Genomic DNA, 12,067 nt, shown 5'->3' with positions numbered 1-12,067 from the left:
GATCCAAAGGAGAATGAACTGAACATGATTCCATTTTACCACTTTTTATTTCTAGTCTGATAGTGTTCTGATTTGACAAACTGATGTGCAGAAGTCTAGCATTTCCCTCCTATGAAGGAAGCGTGTGACACAACACAGATAAACGGCCCTCCAGCTGGTGACTCAGTTTCCTGCCTGGGGCAGAAGCATCACACAGCCCAGGAGCTCTGCCTGGACCTCTTGAGCACAGGGTGCAGAATTCAGATCTGGATCTGAAATGAAGCAGAGGCTGCGTCACTGTAGGGAGAAGCTGCCCATATGCTGGTTGCCAGTGCACTGAGGGCAGGCAGAGCCTCTGTCTGTCTTGGTGAGGGTGGCCACACACAGGACTCATGCCCCTCTCTCAGTGCCAAGGTTGTGGGGAGTGCAGACCACTGTTACCTGATGCATCTTGAAAGGGAGGGGTAATGGGCAATGGAATCGGGGCATTAGGTCCTAAGCCGCTTCATCCCCTATACCATCATGGTTGTAAATAAAGGCTCTTTTCTACAGGATCCAGCATGACCCACAAAGTAACTCAAGCCCAGTCTGCACTTTCTGTGGTGGAGAAGGAGGCTGCAACCTTGGACTGTGTATATGAAGCTAGTAGTTATGGTTATTATTTAAAAATCAGACATCACATTGAAAACTGGATTTCTAGCTTCTCTATAAAAATATCTAAGAGCACAACATCCTCTGGGACAGAGGTCAAAAGTCATGTTTGATTACATAATGCCTTTGATATAGACTCATTTTATCTTTAAAAATCTATGCAGATTTACCATTCACAACATGAATAGCCCAAAAGTAAAATTTTAAATTATTAGTCCTAATATAGAAGCTGATCCACAAAGCTAACAAATCTGAATTAACATCTCATGGAAATATACCTGTTTTTTCCCTGTGATTTTTATCATCACAGCATGGATCCCAGTGTGAGAAATTTCAGTAGAGTTTATTCATTAATTCTTAGTTTTCTGGTAAACATTGGGGAAACATTAGTTGGCAAGACACATGTGATGTCTGCTTTGAGGGAGCTCATGTTCCAGGGGGCTGTAGTGGTATCCAGTACAGGAATGTAGGCATAAAGGACATTTGATATCATCCTTAATAAAATGATGAATTGAAATTAGCTGGATTTAAACCCTGTCATCTGCATCACAGCATGACTTTTGAGGTACTCCTTAGCCTCTCTGTGCATCAGTTTCTTCATATGTAAAATGGCAGTAATAGAACCTACTTCATGGACTTAAGAATCAAAATCATCTATATATCTCTATCTGTTTAAAATCATTATAAAATTAAATTATATAGAAACACACCTGCCTGTGTGTTTTATGGAAATAAAATTTTAAGCACAGGTACATATTATGGCATCTTGATACAGCAGGGATCACTTACTGATGACCATTATTAATATAAAAGGCAGAGTTTGTTCCAGTACCTACATCAGATTTTCATTCATGTCATTTTTTTATAACATAAAGTTTCTCCTTATTTTTCTTTTTATTTTATTTTTTAACTTTACAATATTGTATTGGTTTTGCCATATATCAACATGAATCCGCCACAGGTATACATGTGTTCCCCATCCTGAAACCTTCTCCCTCCTCCCTCCCTGTACTGTCCCTCTGGGTCGTCCGAGTGCAAGAGCTCCCCCAAGCATCCAGTATCAGTGCATCGAACCTGGACTGGTGACTCATTTCATATATGATATTATATATGTTTCAAAGTCATTCTCCCAAATCATCCCACCCTCTCCCTCTCGCACAAAGTCCAAAAGACTGTTCTATACATCAATGTCTCTTTTGCTGTCTCGTATACAGGGTTATTGTTACCATCTTTCTAAATTCCATACATAGGCGTTAGTATACTGTATTGATGTTTTTCTTTCTGGCTTACTTCACTCTGTAATAGGCTCCAGTTTCATCCACCTCATTAGAACTGATTCAGATGTATTCCTTTTAATGGTTGAGTAATATTCCATTGTGTACATGTACCACAGCTTTCTTATCCATTCATCTGCTGATGGACATAAAGGTTCCTTCCATGTCCTGGCTATTATAAATAGTGCTGCGATGAACATTGGGGTACACGTGTCTCTTTCAATTCTGGTTTCCTCAGTGTTTATGCCCAGCAGTGGGACTTCTGGGTCATAAGGCAGTTATATTTCCAGCTTTTTAAGGAATCTCCACACTGTTCTCCATAGTGGCTGTATTAGTTTGCATTCCCACCAACAGTGTTAAGAGGGTTCCCCTTTCTCCACATCCTCTCCAGCATTTATTGCTTGTAGACTTTTGGATTGCAGCCATTCTGATTGGTGTGAAATGGTACCTCATAGTGGTTTTGATTTGCATTTCTCTGATAATGAGTGATGTTGCGCATCTTTTCATGTGTTTGTTAGCCATCTTTGGAGAAATGTCTATTTAGTTCTTTGGCCCATTTTTTGATTGGATCATTTATTTTTCTGTAATTGAGCTGTAGGAGTTGCTTGTATATTTTTGAGATTAGTTACTTGTCAGTTGCTTCATTTGCTATTATTTTCTCCCATTCTGAAGGCTGTCTTATCACCTTGCTTATAGTTTCCTTTGTTGTGCAGAAGCTTTTAAGTTTAATTAGGTCCCATTTGTTTATTTTTGCTTTTATTTCCAATATTCTGGGAGGTGGGTCATAGAGGATCCTGCTGTGATGTATGTCAGAGAATGTTTTGCCTATGTTCTCCTCTAGGAATTTTATAGTTTCTGGTCTTATGTTTAGGTCTTTAATCCATTTTGAGTTTATTTTTGTGTATGGTGTGAGAAAGTGTTCTAGTTTCATTCTTTTACAAGTGGTTGTCCAGTTTTCCCAGCACCAGTTGTTAAAGAGATTGTCTTTAATCCATTGTATATTCTTGCCTCGTTTGTCAAAGATAAGGTGTCCATAGGTGTGAGGGTTTATCTCTGGGCTTTCTATTTTGTTCCATTGGTCTATATTTCTGTCTTTGTGCCAGTACCATACTGTCTTGATAACTGTGGCTTTGTAGTAGAGCCTGAAGTCAGGCAGGTTGATTCCTTCAGTTCCATTCTTCTTTCTCAAGATTGCTTTGGCTATTCGAGGTTTTTTGTATTTCAATACAAATTGTGAAATTATTTGTTCTAGCTCTGAAAAGAATACCGTTGGTAGCTTGATACGGATTGCATTGAATCTATAGATTGCTTTGGGTAGTATACTCATTTTCACTATATTGATTCTTCTGATCCATGAACACAGTGTATTTCTCCATCTATTAGTGTCCTCTTTGATTTCTTTCACCAGTGTTTTATAGTTTTCTATATATAGGTCTTTAGTTTCTTTAGGTAGATATATTCCTAAGTATTTCATTCTTTTCGTTGCAATGGTGAATGGAATTGTTTCATCAATTTCTCTTTCTATTTTCTCATTATTTGTATATAGGAATGCAAGGGATTTCTGTGTGTTTCTGTGTGCAACTTTACTATATTCTTTGATTAGCTCTTGTAATTTTCTGGTGGAATCTTTAGGGTTTTCTATGTAGAGGATCATGTCATTTGCAAACAGTGAGAGTTTTACTTCTTCTTTTCCAATTTGGATTCCTTTTATTTCTTTTTCTGCTCTGATTGCTGTGGCCAAAACTTCCAAAACTATGTTGAATAGTAATGGTGAAAGTGGGCACCCTTGTCGTGTTCCTGCCTTTAGGGGAAATTCTTTCAATTTTTCACCACTGAGGATAATGTTTTCTGTGGGTTTGTCATATATAACTTTTATTATGTTGAAGTATGTTCCTTCTATTCCTGCTTTCTGGAGAGTTTTTTTTTTTATCATAAATGGATGTTGAATTTTGTCAAAGGCTTTCTCTGCATCTATCTAGATAATCATATGGTTTTTATTTTTCAATTTGTTAATGTGGTGTATTACATTGATTGATTCGTGGATATTGAAGAATCCTTGCATCCCTGGGATAAAGCCCACTTGGTCATGGTGTATGATCTTATTAATGTGTTTTTGGATTCTGATTGCTAGAATTTTATTAAGGATTTTTGCATCTATCTTCATCAGTGATATTGGCCTGTAGTTTTGGTTTTTTGTGGCATCTTTGTCAGGTTTTGGTATTAGGGTGATGGTGGCCTCATAGAATGAGTTTGGAAGTTTACCTTCCTCTGCAATTTTCTGGAGGAGTTTGAGTAAGATAGGTATTAGCTCTTCCCTAAATTTTTGGTAGAATTCAGCTGTGAAGCCGTCTGGACCGGGGCTTTTGTTTGCTGGAAGATTTTTGATTACAGTTTCAATTTCCGTGCTTGTGATGGGTCTGTTAAGATTTTCCTGATCCAGTTTTGGAAAGTTGTACTTTTCTAAGAATTTGTCCATTTCTTCCATGTTGTCCATTTTATTGGCATATAAGTGCTGATAGTAGTCTCTTATGATCCTTTGTATTTCTGTGTTGTCTGTTGTGATCTCTCCATTTTCATTTCTAATTTTATTGATTTGATTTTTCTCCCTTTGTTTCTTGATGAGTCTGGCTAATGGTTTGTCAATTTTATTTATCCTTTCAAAGAACCAGCTTTTGGCTTTGTTGATTTTTGCTATGGTCTCTTTTGTTTCCTTTGCATTTATTTCTGCCCCAATTTTTAAGATTTCTTTCCTTCTACTAACCCTGGGGTTCTTCATTTCTTCCTTTTCTAGTTGCTTTAGGTGTAGGGTTAGGTTATTTATTTGACTTTTTTCTTGTTTCTTGAGGTATGCCTGTATTGCTATGAACTTTCCCTTTAAGACTGCTTTTACAGTGTCCCACAGGTTTTGGGTTGTTGTGTTTTCATTTTCATTCATATCTATGCAAATTTTGATTTCTTTTTTGATTTCTTCTGTGATTTGTTGGTTATTCAGCAACATGTTGTTCAGTCTCCATATGTTGGAATTTTTAATAGTTTTTCTCTTGTAATTGAGATCTACTCTTAGTGCATTGTGGTCAGAAAAGATGCTTGGAATGATTTCAACTTTTTTTAAAATTTACCAAGGCTAGATTTATGGCCCAGGATGTGATCTATCCTGGAGAAGTTGCTATGTGCGCTTGAGAAAAAGGTCAAATTCATTATTTTTGAGTGAAATGTCCTACAGATATCAATTAGGTCTAACCAGTCTATTGTATCATTTAAAGTTTGTGTTTCCTTGTTAATTTTCTGTTTAGTTGATCTATCCATAGGTGTGAGTGGGGTATTAAAGTCTCCCACTATTATTGTGTTATTGTTAATTTCTCCTTTCATATTTGTTACCATTTGTCTTACATATTGTGGTGCTCCTATATTGGGTGTGTATATATTTACAATTGTTATATCTTCTTCTTGGATTGATCCTTTGATCATTATGTAGTGACCGTCTTTGTCTCTTTTCACAGCCTTTGTTTTAAAGTCTATTTTACCTGATATGAGTATTGCTACTCCTGCTTTCTTTTGGTCTCTATTTGCATGGAAAATCTTTTTCCAGCCCTTCACTTTCAGTCTGTATGTGTCCCTTGTTTGAAGGTGGGTCTCTTGTAGACAATATATGTAAGGGTCTTGTTTTTTTATCCATTCAGCCAGTCTTTGTCTTTTGGTTGGGGCATTCAACCCATTTACGTTTAAGGTAATTATTGATAAGTATGATCCCGTTGCCATTTACTTTATTGTTTTGGGTTCGAGTTTATACACCCTTTTGGTGTTTCCTGTCTAGAGAATATCCTTTAGTATTTGTTGGGGAGCTGGTTTGGTGGTGCTGAATTCTCTCAGCTTTTGCTTGTCTGTAAAGCATTTGATTTCTCCTTCATATTGGAATGAGATCCTTGCTGGGTACAGTAATCTGGGCTGTAGGTTATTTTCTTTCATCACTTTAAGTATGTCTTGCCATTCCCTCCTGGCTTGAAGAGTTTCTATTGAAAGATCAGCTGTTATCCTTAAGGGTATTCTCTTGTGTGATATTTGTTGCTTTTCCCTTGCTGCTTTTAATATTTGTTCTTTGTGTTTGATCTTTGTTAATTTGATTAAACATGTATCTTGGGGTGTTTCACCTTGGGTTTATCCTGTTTGGGACTCTCTAGGTTTCTTGGACTTGGGTGATTATTTCCTTCCCCATTTTAGGGAAGTTTCCAACTATTATCTCCTCAAGTATTTTCTCATGGTCTTTCTGTCTTCTTCTTCTGGAACTCCTATGATTCGAATGTTGTAGTGTTTAATATTGTCCTGGAGGTTTCTGAGATTGTCCTCATTTCTTTTAATTTGTTTTTCTTTTTTCCTCTCTGATTCATTTATTTCTACCATTCTAGCTTCTAATTCACTAATCCCCTCTTCTGCCTCTGTTATTCTACTATTTGTTGCCTCCAGAGTGTTTTTGATCTCATTTATTGCATTATTCATTATATATTGACTCTTTTTTATTTCTTCTAGGTACTTATTAAACTTTTTTTGCATCTTCTCAATCCTTGTCTCCAGGCTATTTATCTGTGATTCCATTTTGATTTCAAGATTTTGGATCATTTTCACTATCATTATTCGGAATTCTTTATCAGGTAGATTCCCTATCTCTTCCTCTTTTGTTTGGTTTGGTGGGCATTTATCCTGTTCCTTTACCTGCTGGGTATTCCTCTGTCTCTTCATCTTGTTTATGTTGCTGAGTTTGGGGTGTCCTTTCTGTATTCTGGCAGTTTGTGGAGTTCTCTTTATTGTGGATTTTCCTCACTGTGTGTAGGTTTGTACAGGTGACTTGTCAAGGTTTCTTGGTTAGGGAAGCTTATGTCGGTGTTCTGGTGGATGGAGCTGGATTTCTTCTCTCTGGAGTGCAATAAAGTGTCCAGTAATGAGTTATGAGATGTCTATGGTTTTGTAGTAACTTTGGGCAGCCTGTATATTGGAGCTCAGGGCTGTGTTCCTGTGTTGCTGGAGAATTTGTATGGTATGTCTTGCTCTGGAGCTTGTTGGCCCTTATGTGGTGCTTGGTTTCAGTGTAGGTATGGAGGCGTTTGATGAGCTCCTGTCAGCTAACGTTGCCTGGAGTCAGAAGTTCCCTGGAATCAGGGTTTGGACTCAAGCCTCCTCCTTCCGGTTTTCAGTCTTATCTTTACAGTGGTCTCAAAACTTCTCCTTCTATACAGTGCCATTGATAAAACATCTAGGTTAAAGATGAAAAGTTTCTCCACAGTGAGGGACACCCAGAGAGGTTCACAGAGTTACATGGAGAAGAGAAGAGGGAGGAGGGAGATAGAGGTGACCCGAATGAGGTGGGGTGGGATCAATAGAGGAGAGATCAGGCTAGCCAGTAATCATTTCCTTATGTTCACTCCACAACTGGACCACTCAGAGATGTTCACGGAGTTATACAGAGAAGAGTGGAGGGAGGAAGGAGACAGAGGTGGCCAGGAGGATAAAAGGGGGGAATGAAAAGGAGAGAGACAGATCCAGCCAGTAATCAGTTCCCTAAGTGTTCTCCACCGTCTGGAACACATAGAAATTCACAGAGTTGGGTAGAGCAGAGAGGGGTTAGGGAGGAGATACAGGCGACCTGGTCGAGAAAAAGGAGAGTCCTAAGGGGGAGAGAGTAGTCAAGCCAGTAATCTCGCTCCCAAGTAGAAATGGGTACCAAAGATTGGGTTCTTAAAGGTACAAAATTGATAACAAATACCAAAAAGCAAAACTTAAAAATCTAGAGTAGAGTGTAGAGTTTGGAATTTCAAAAATACAATGTTAAAGAAAAGAAGAAGAAAAAAAAAGAGAAGAAAAAAAAGTCACAAAAATCATTAAAAAAATATAGGTACAAAATTGATAACAAATACCAAAAAGCAAAAATTAAAAACCTAGAGTAGAGTTTCAAATTTCAGAAATACAATGTTAAAGAAAAGAAGAAGAAAATGAAAGAGAAAAAAAAGTCACAAAAATTATTTTAAAAAATATAGGTACAAAATTAATAACAAATACCAAAAAGCAAAAATTAAAAAACCTAGCCTAGAGTTTGGAATTTCAAAAATACAATGTTAAAGAAAAGAAGAAAAAAAAAAAACTGAAAAAGAAAAAAAAAAGTCAGAAAAATTATAAAATATATATATATGAATTTGCTTTTAAAAAAAATATAGGGTTTTTTTTTTTTGCAAAGTAATAGTAGGTTATAAAAGTGAAAATTAAAGGAGTAATAGAGGACTTAAAATTAAAAAAAAAAAAAAAAGAAAGAATGATCGTAAAAATAGTAAAAATATATCTAGGACTTTCTCTGGTGTTGTTGTGGGTAATGTGGGATCAGTTCATTTTCGGCTAGTTCCTTGGTCTGGCTTATACTTCTCAAGATCTATAGGTCCCTTCCTTCGTAGTTGCTACTAACAACAGGGTTTTAATCTATTGCACCTGTTGCTTCCAAGGCGGTTCCCTCTGTTTTAGCTTCCTCTGTTTGCTGGTCTCTTCTGTCTCTGATTTCCACCCTGACACAAAGGGGGCGGTGGTGGACACTTTTTTTTTTCTTTAGGCTCACTTGTTCAGTCGCCCTGTGGGGAGGGAGAGACACTGCAAACAAATAACACTGGCGTGTGCTCGCAGTGCCTCAGCCACACTGGCCCTGCCCCCGCTCATGGCGCGTATACCCTCCCTGCCAACACTACTCAGGCTCTAGGTTGCTCCACTGGGAACCATACGAGGCCGGCCCTGGGCTGCATGTGCCTCCCAGGTCTAAGCCGCTCAGGTTCAGGCACTCAGGTAGTCCTCAGAGGCGCAGACTCCATTGAGCCTGCGTTTTGTGCCCTTCCCAGGTCCGAGCAGCTCAGGTGATGAGGTGTTTGGCGAGCGCGGTCACTGCGACTTATCGCCTCCCCGCCGCTCGGTTTTCTGGGTGTACAACTGGCACACCTTCTCAGGCGGATGTTGCCCGTCCAGAACCCCAAGAAGTCTTAGTCAGCAAAGAAGCCTGCTTACAGTTTTATAGATAATGTCTCTCTGGGGCTGCGATTGCCCCCTTCTGGCTCTGGCTGCCTGTCACCGGAGGGGGATGGTCTGCACTCCGCTATCTGTTCAGTCCTTTGTTCTGTGCGGGGGCCTGGCGGTGTCTCAGGTTAGGGCTGGCTTTTCGCGTGGTAGTATCCCACAGTCTGGTTTGCTAGCCCAAGTTAGTTTGCTCAGATAGCGCTTGGGGCATTCAGGCCAGATCCTTACTCTAAGCGATGCTGCCGGTGCCTCCCTGCCCAGCTCCCGCTTGCTAGTGATGTGTGCAGGCTTCTGCGCTGCTTCTCCGCTGGGGGAGTTACTGCTGGGCTCATAATCTGTGGGTCTTAATTATTTATTTTTCCTCCCTGTTATTTTTCCCTCTGTGCTTCCCAGGCTCGGCACAGACTCGGCAGTGAGAGTGTTTCCTGGTGTTTGGAAACTTCTCTCTTTTTAAGACTCCCTTCCTGGGATGGAGCTCTGTTCCTCCTTCTTTTGTCTCTTTTTTTGTCTTTTATATTTTTTGCTACCTCCTTTCAAACAATGGGATGCTTTTCTGGTCCTGATGTCCTCTGCCAGCATTCAGAAGTTGTTTTGTAGAATTTACTCGGCGTTTAAATGTTCTTTTGATGAATTTGTGGGGGAGAAAGTGGTCTCCCCGTCCTATTCCTCCACCATCTTAGCTCCTCCTTCTCCTTATTTTTCAAGAAAGGAACCAAAGCTCAGTGAAAAGCCAGGGCCATGTTGGAATTGCTAGAAATGCCACCTACAAGGTTTGGTAGCCCTGTGGTCAGTGTTCCCATTCTCAGCATCCCGTCCAGACAAGCCCCCGGTCCTGACAGAGAAGAGCAGGTGACTTATGCTCAACATAAAGTGCGCTTCTCAGTGCCAGGCAGGGCCACTTTAATTCCCCTGACTATATAACTGAAAGTGTATTTTCCCATATTTGTTGACAGATCAATGGGAAAGTGCTCTAAGACATGATCAATATTCACTGCCACCTTCAAACAGATTTGGTTTCAGCCTTGCACACAGTTAATGAACATTCAGCAAAGTTCCACATATCAAGATAAAAGATAATGAAGAAATGGCATTTTTCACCTAAAAAAAAAATATAATGCTATTGGATAACTTTTGAGATACAAAATCTCTGTGTAAGTTAAGGAGATATTTTTTTCCTGTTATTGTTTTAAGAGTATATAAACACTTTTTCAATATATCTGAAACATGATTTGCTGGATGAATTAATTTCCCCTGAGATGATGTGATCACTGGCAAAGCGGATATTCTCATCCTGTACCCAGTTTGAAGGCAGACTGCCATTGGAGTGGAGTGAGTTTTTCACATGCTCCAAGAAACTAGGAGAAAGTATCACCCCCTCCCAAAGCAGAAACATCTCCCCACTCCTCTGCTCCTGAGCAGGAATGTGGAGCCACTTGGGTCAGTGCTCTGCATCTCTGCTACAACTGGGCCCATTGCACAAAGTTTACCCTCTGCACCTCTGCAGGCTGAACTCTTGTCTACAAATTCGGGACCAGACTTTCTGTAAGGACAGTGGGCCGCAAAGAAGGAGAAAAGAGATATATGCTTTGTTTCTGGGCAGTCTAGCAGATGTGACATAAACACTGAATCATTGTCATTTTAAAATTTATATGCATAACTATAAAAATGCAGAATTTAATAGTTATAATGGTTTTAATATTCCTGGAGGATGTAGTCCCCATTCTTATTTAACAGGGGGGATGTCTGAAGACTCCCCTGAAGGTAAACACACATTTCCTCCAAACAACCTAGAGTCCTGCACACTGGGTGTTGGACACCTGAGCACTGGGGCTTCGACAAACAGGGCATAGGAAGGGAGAGGGAGATGAAAAAACAAAACTAAATCTGAACAGTGAAAGGGTGAAAGGAAAGTATCCAAGCAGGTTTTGTTCCCCTGGATATAACTGTTTCAGCCCTCTACTTCCTGTCTGATCCCTCATTCCACATCTCTGGGTCCAGGCTAGTGGGACAACAGACAGGGCAGAGGATTTTTTTTTTTTATCCTGCTCCTCAGTCAACTGAAAGCAGTTTGAGATAGGAATCATGTCTGGTTTTGGTTTCCATGTTGTAGGCAACTCTGTAAGTTTCCAGAATGAATGTTGGAGCCTAGGGATTCCTGAACATGCACAACAGTTTAAGAGAACCTCGGTGATGCACTGAGCCAGAGAGTCCTATCAGCATGATAACTTGATTCAAGACCTTAATTTTAGGGGTAACTTTGGTCCAGGGGATAGGACTCTGCGCTCCCAATGCCAGGGGCCTGAGTTTGATCCTTGATCAGGGAACTAGATCTCACAAGCCAAAATTAAGACCCAGCACAGCCAAAAACAACAACAAAACATAACAACTCAGCAAACAGTAGTGCATGAAAAAAATACCCTAATTTTAGCAAAACAGGTCATTTTGACTGTTGAGAAATTCTATGTCCATTAACAGGTATCATTTGAAGAAGATTTCTCTTGTGTTCAACTGACTTGGTCATTGCCATTTAGAAACATTTGTTTTTAATTGGAAGATAATTGGAAAGCTACAGGTAAAAGGATGACACTAGAACTCTTCCCAACACCGAACACAAAATAAACTCAAAATGGATTAATGACTTAAATGAAGGCCAGAATCCATAAAATTCTTAGAGGAAAACATAGGCAGTACACTCTTTGACATACATCACAGCAGGATCCTCTTTGACCCACCTCCTAGACTATTGGAAATAAAAACAAAAATAAACAAATCCGACTTAATTCCACTAAATTCACAGTATCATTCCTGGGTTGACAGCACTGCCCAGAGAGCCCGTTTCAGTCAACCTCCCAGCTGGCTGCAGCCGCAGCGTTGCCAAGCCTTAGAATGTTTTATGTCAGCAAAGAACAATGTTTTGACTTCTCACCATAATACAGTCTTACTTTGCATAAGGTAAACCCAACCCTAGAGAAAACAAGCTACGAAATGACCGCTTAAATCTTCTTCTGGGTTCACTTCACTGGCCCAGATAATTGCACAGGAAACCAGACCAATGGGCTGACAGACACTGAGCAAACAGTTCTTTCCACAGAGATTCCTGAATCTTTAATAAAACAAACAAACAG

Source organism: Bos indicus x Bos taurus, chromosome 10, assembly GCF_003369695.1.
Source record: "Bos indicus x Bos taurus breed Angus x Brahman F1 hybrid chromosome 10, Bos_hybrid_MaternalHap_v2.0, whole genome shotgun sequence".
NCBI classification, from domain to species: domain Eukaryota; kingdom Metazoa; phylum Chordata; class Mammalia; order Artiodactyla; family Bovidae; genus Bos; species Bos indicus x Bos taurus.
The sequence above is the reverse complement of the archived record's forward strand: the minus strand, read 5'-3'. Positions refer to the sequence as shown.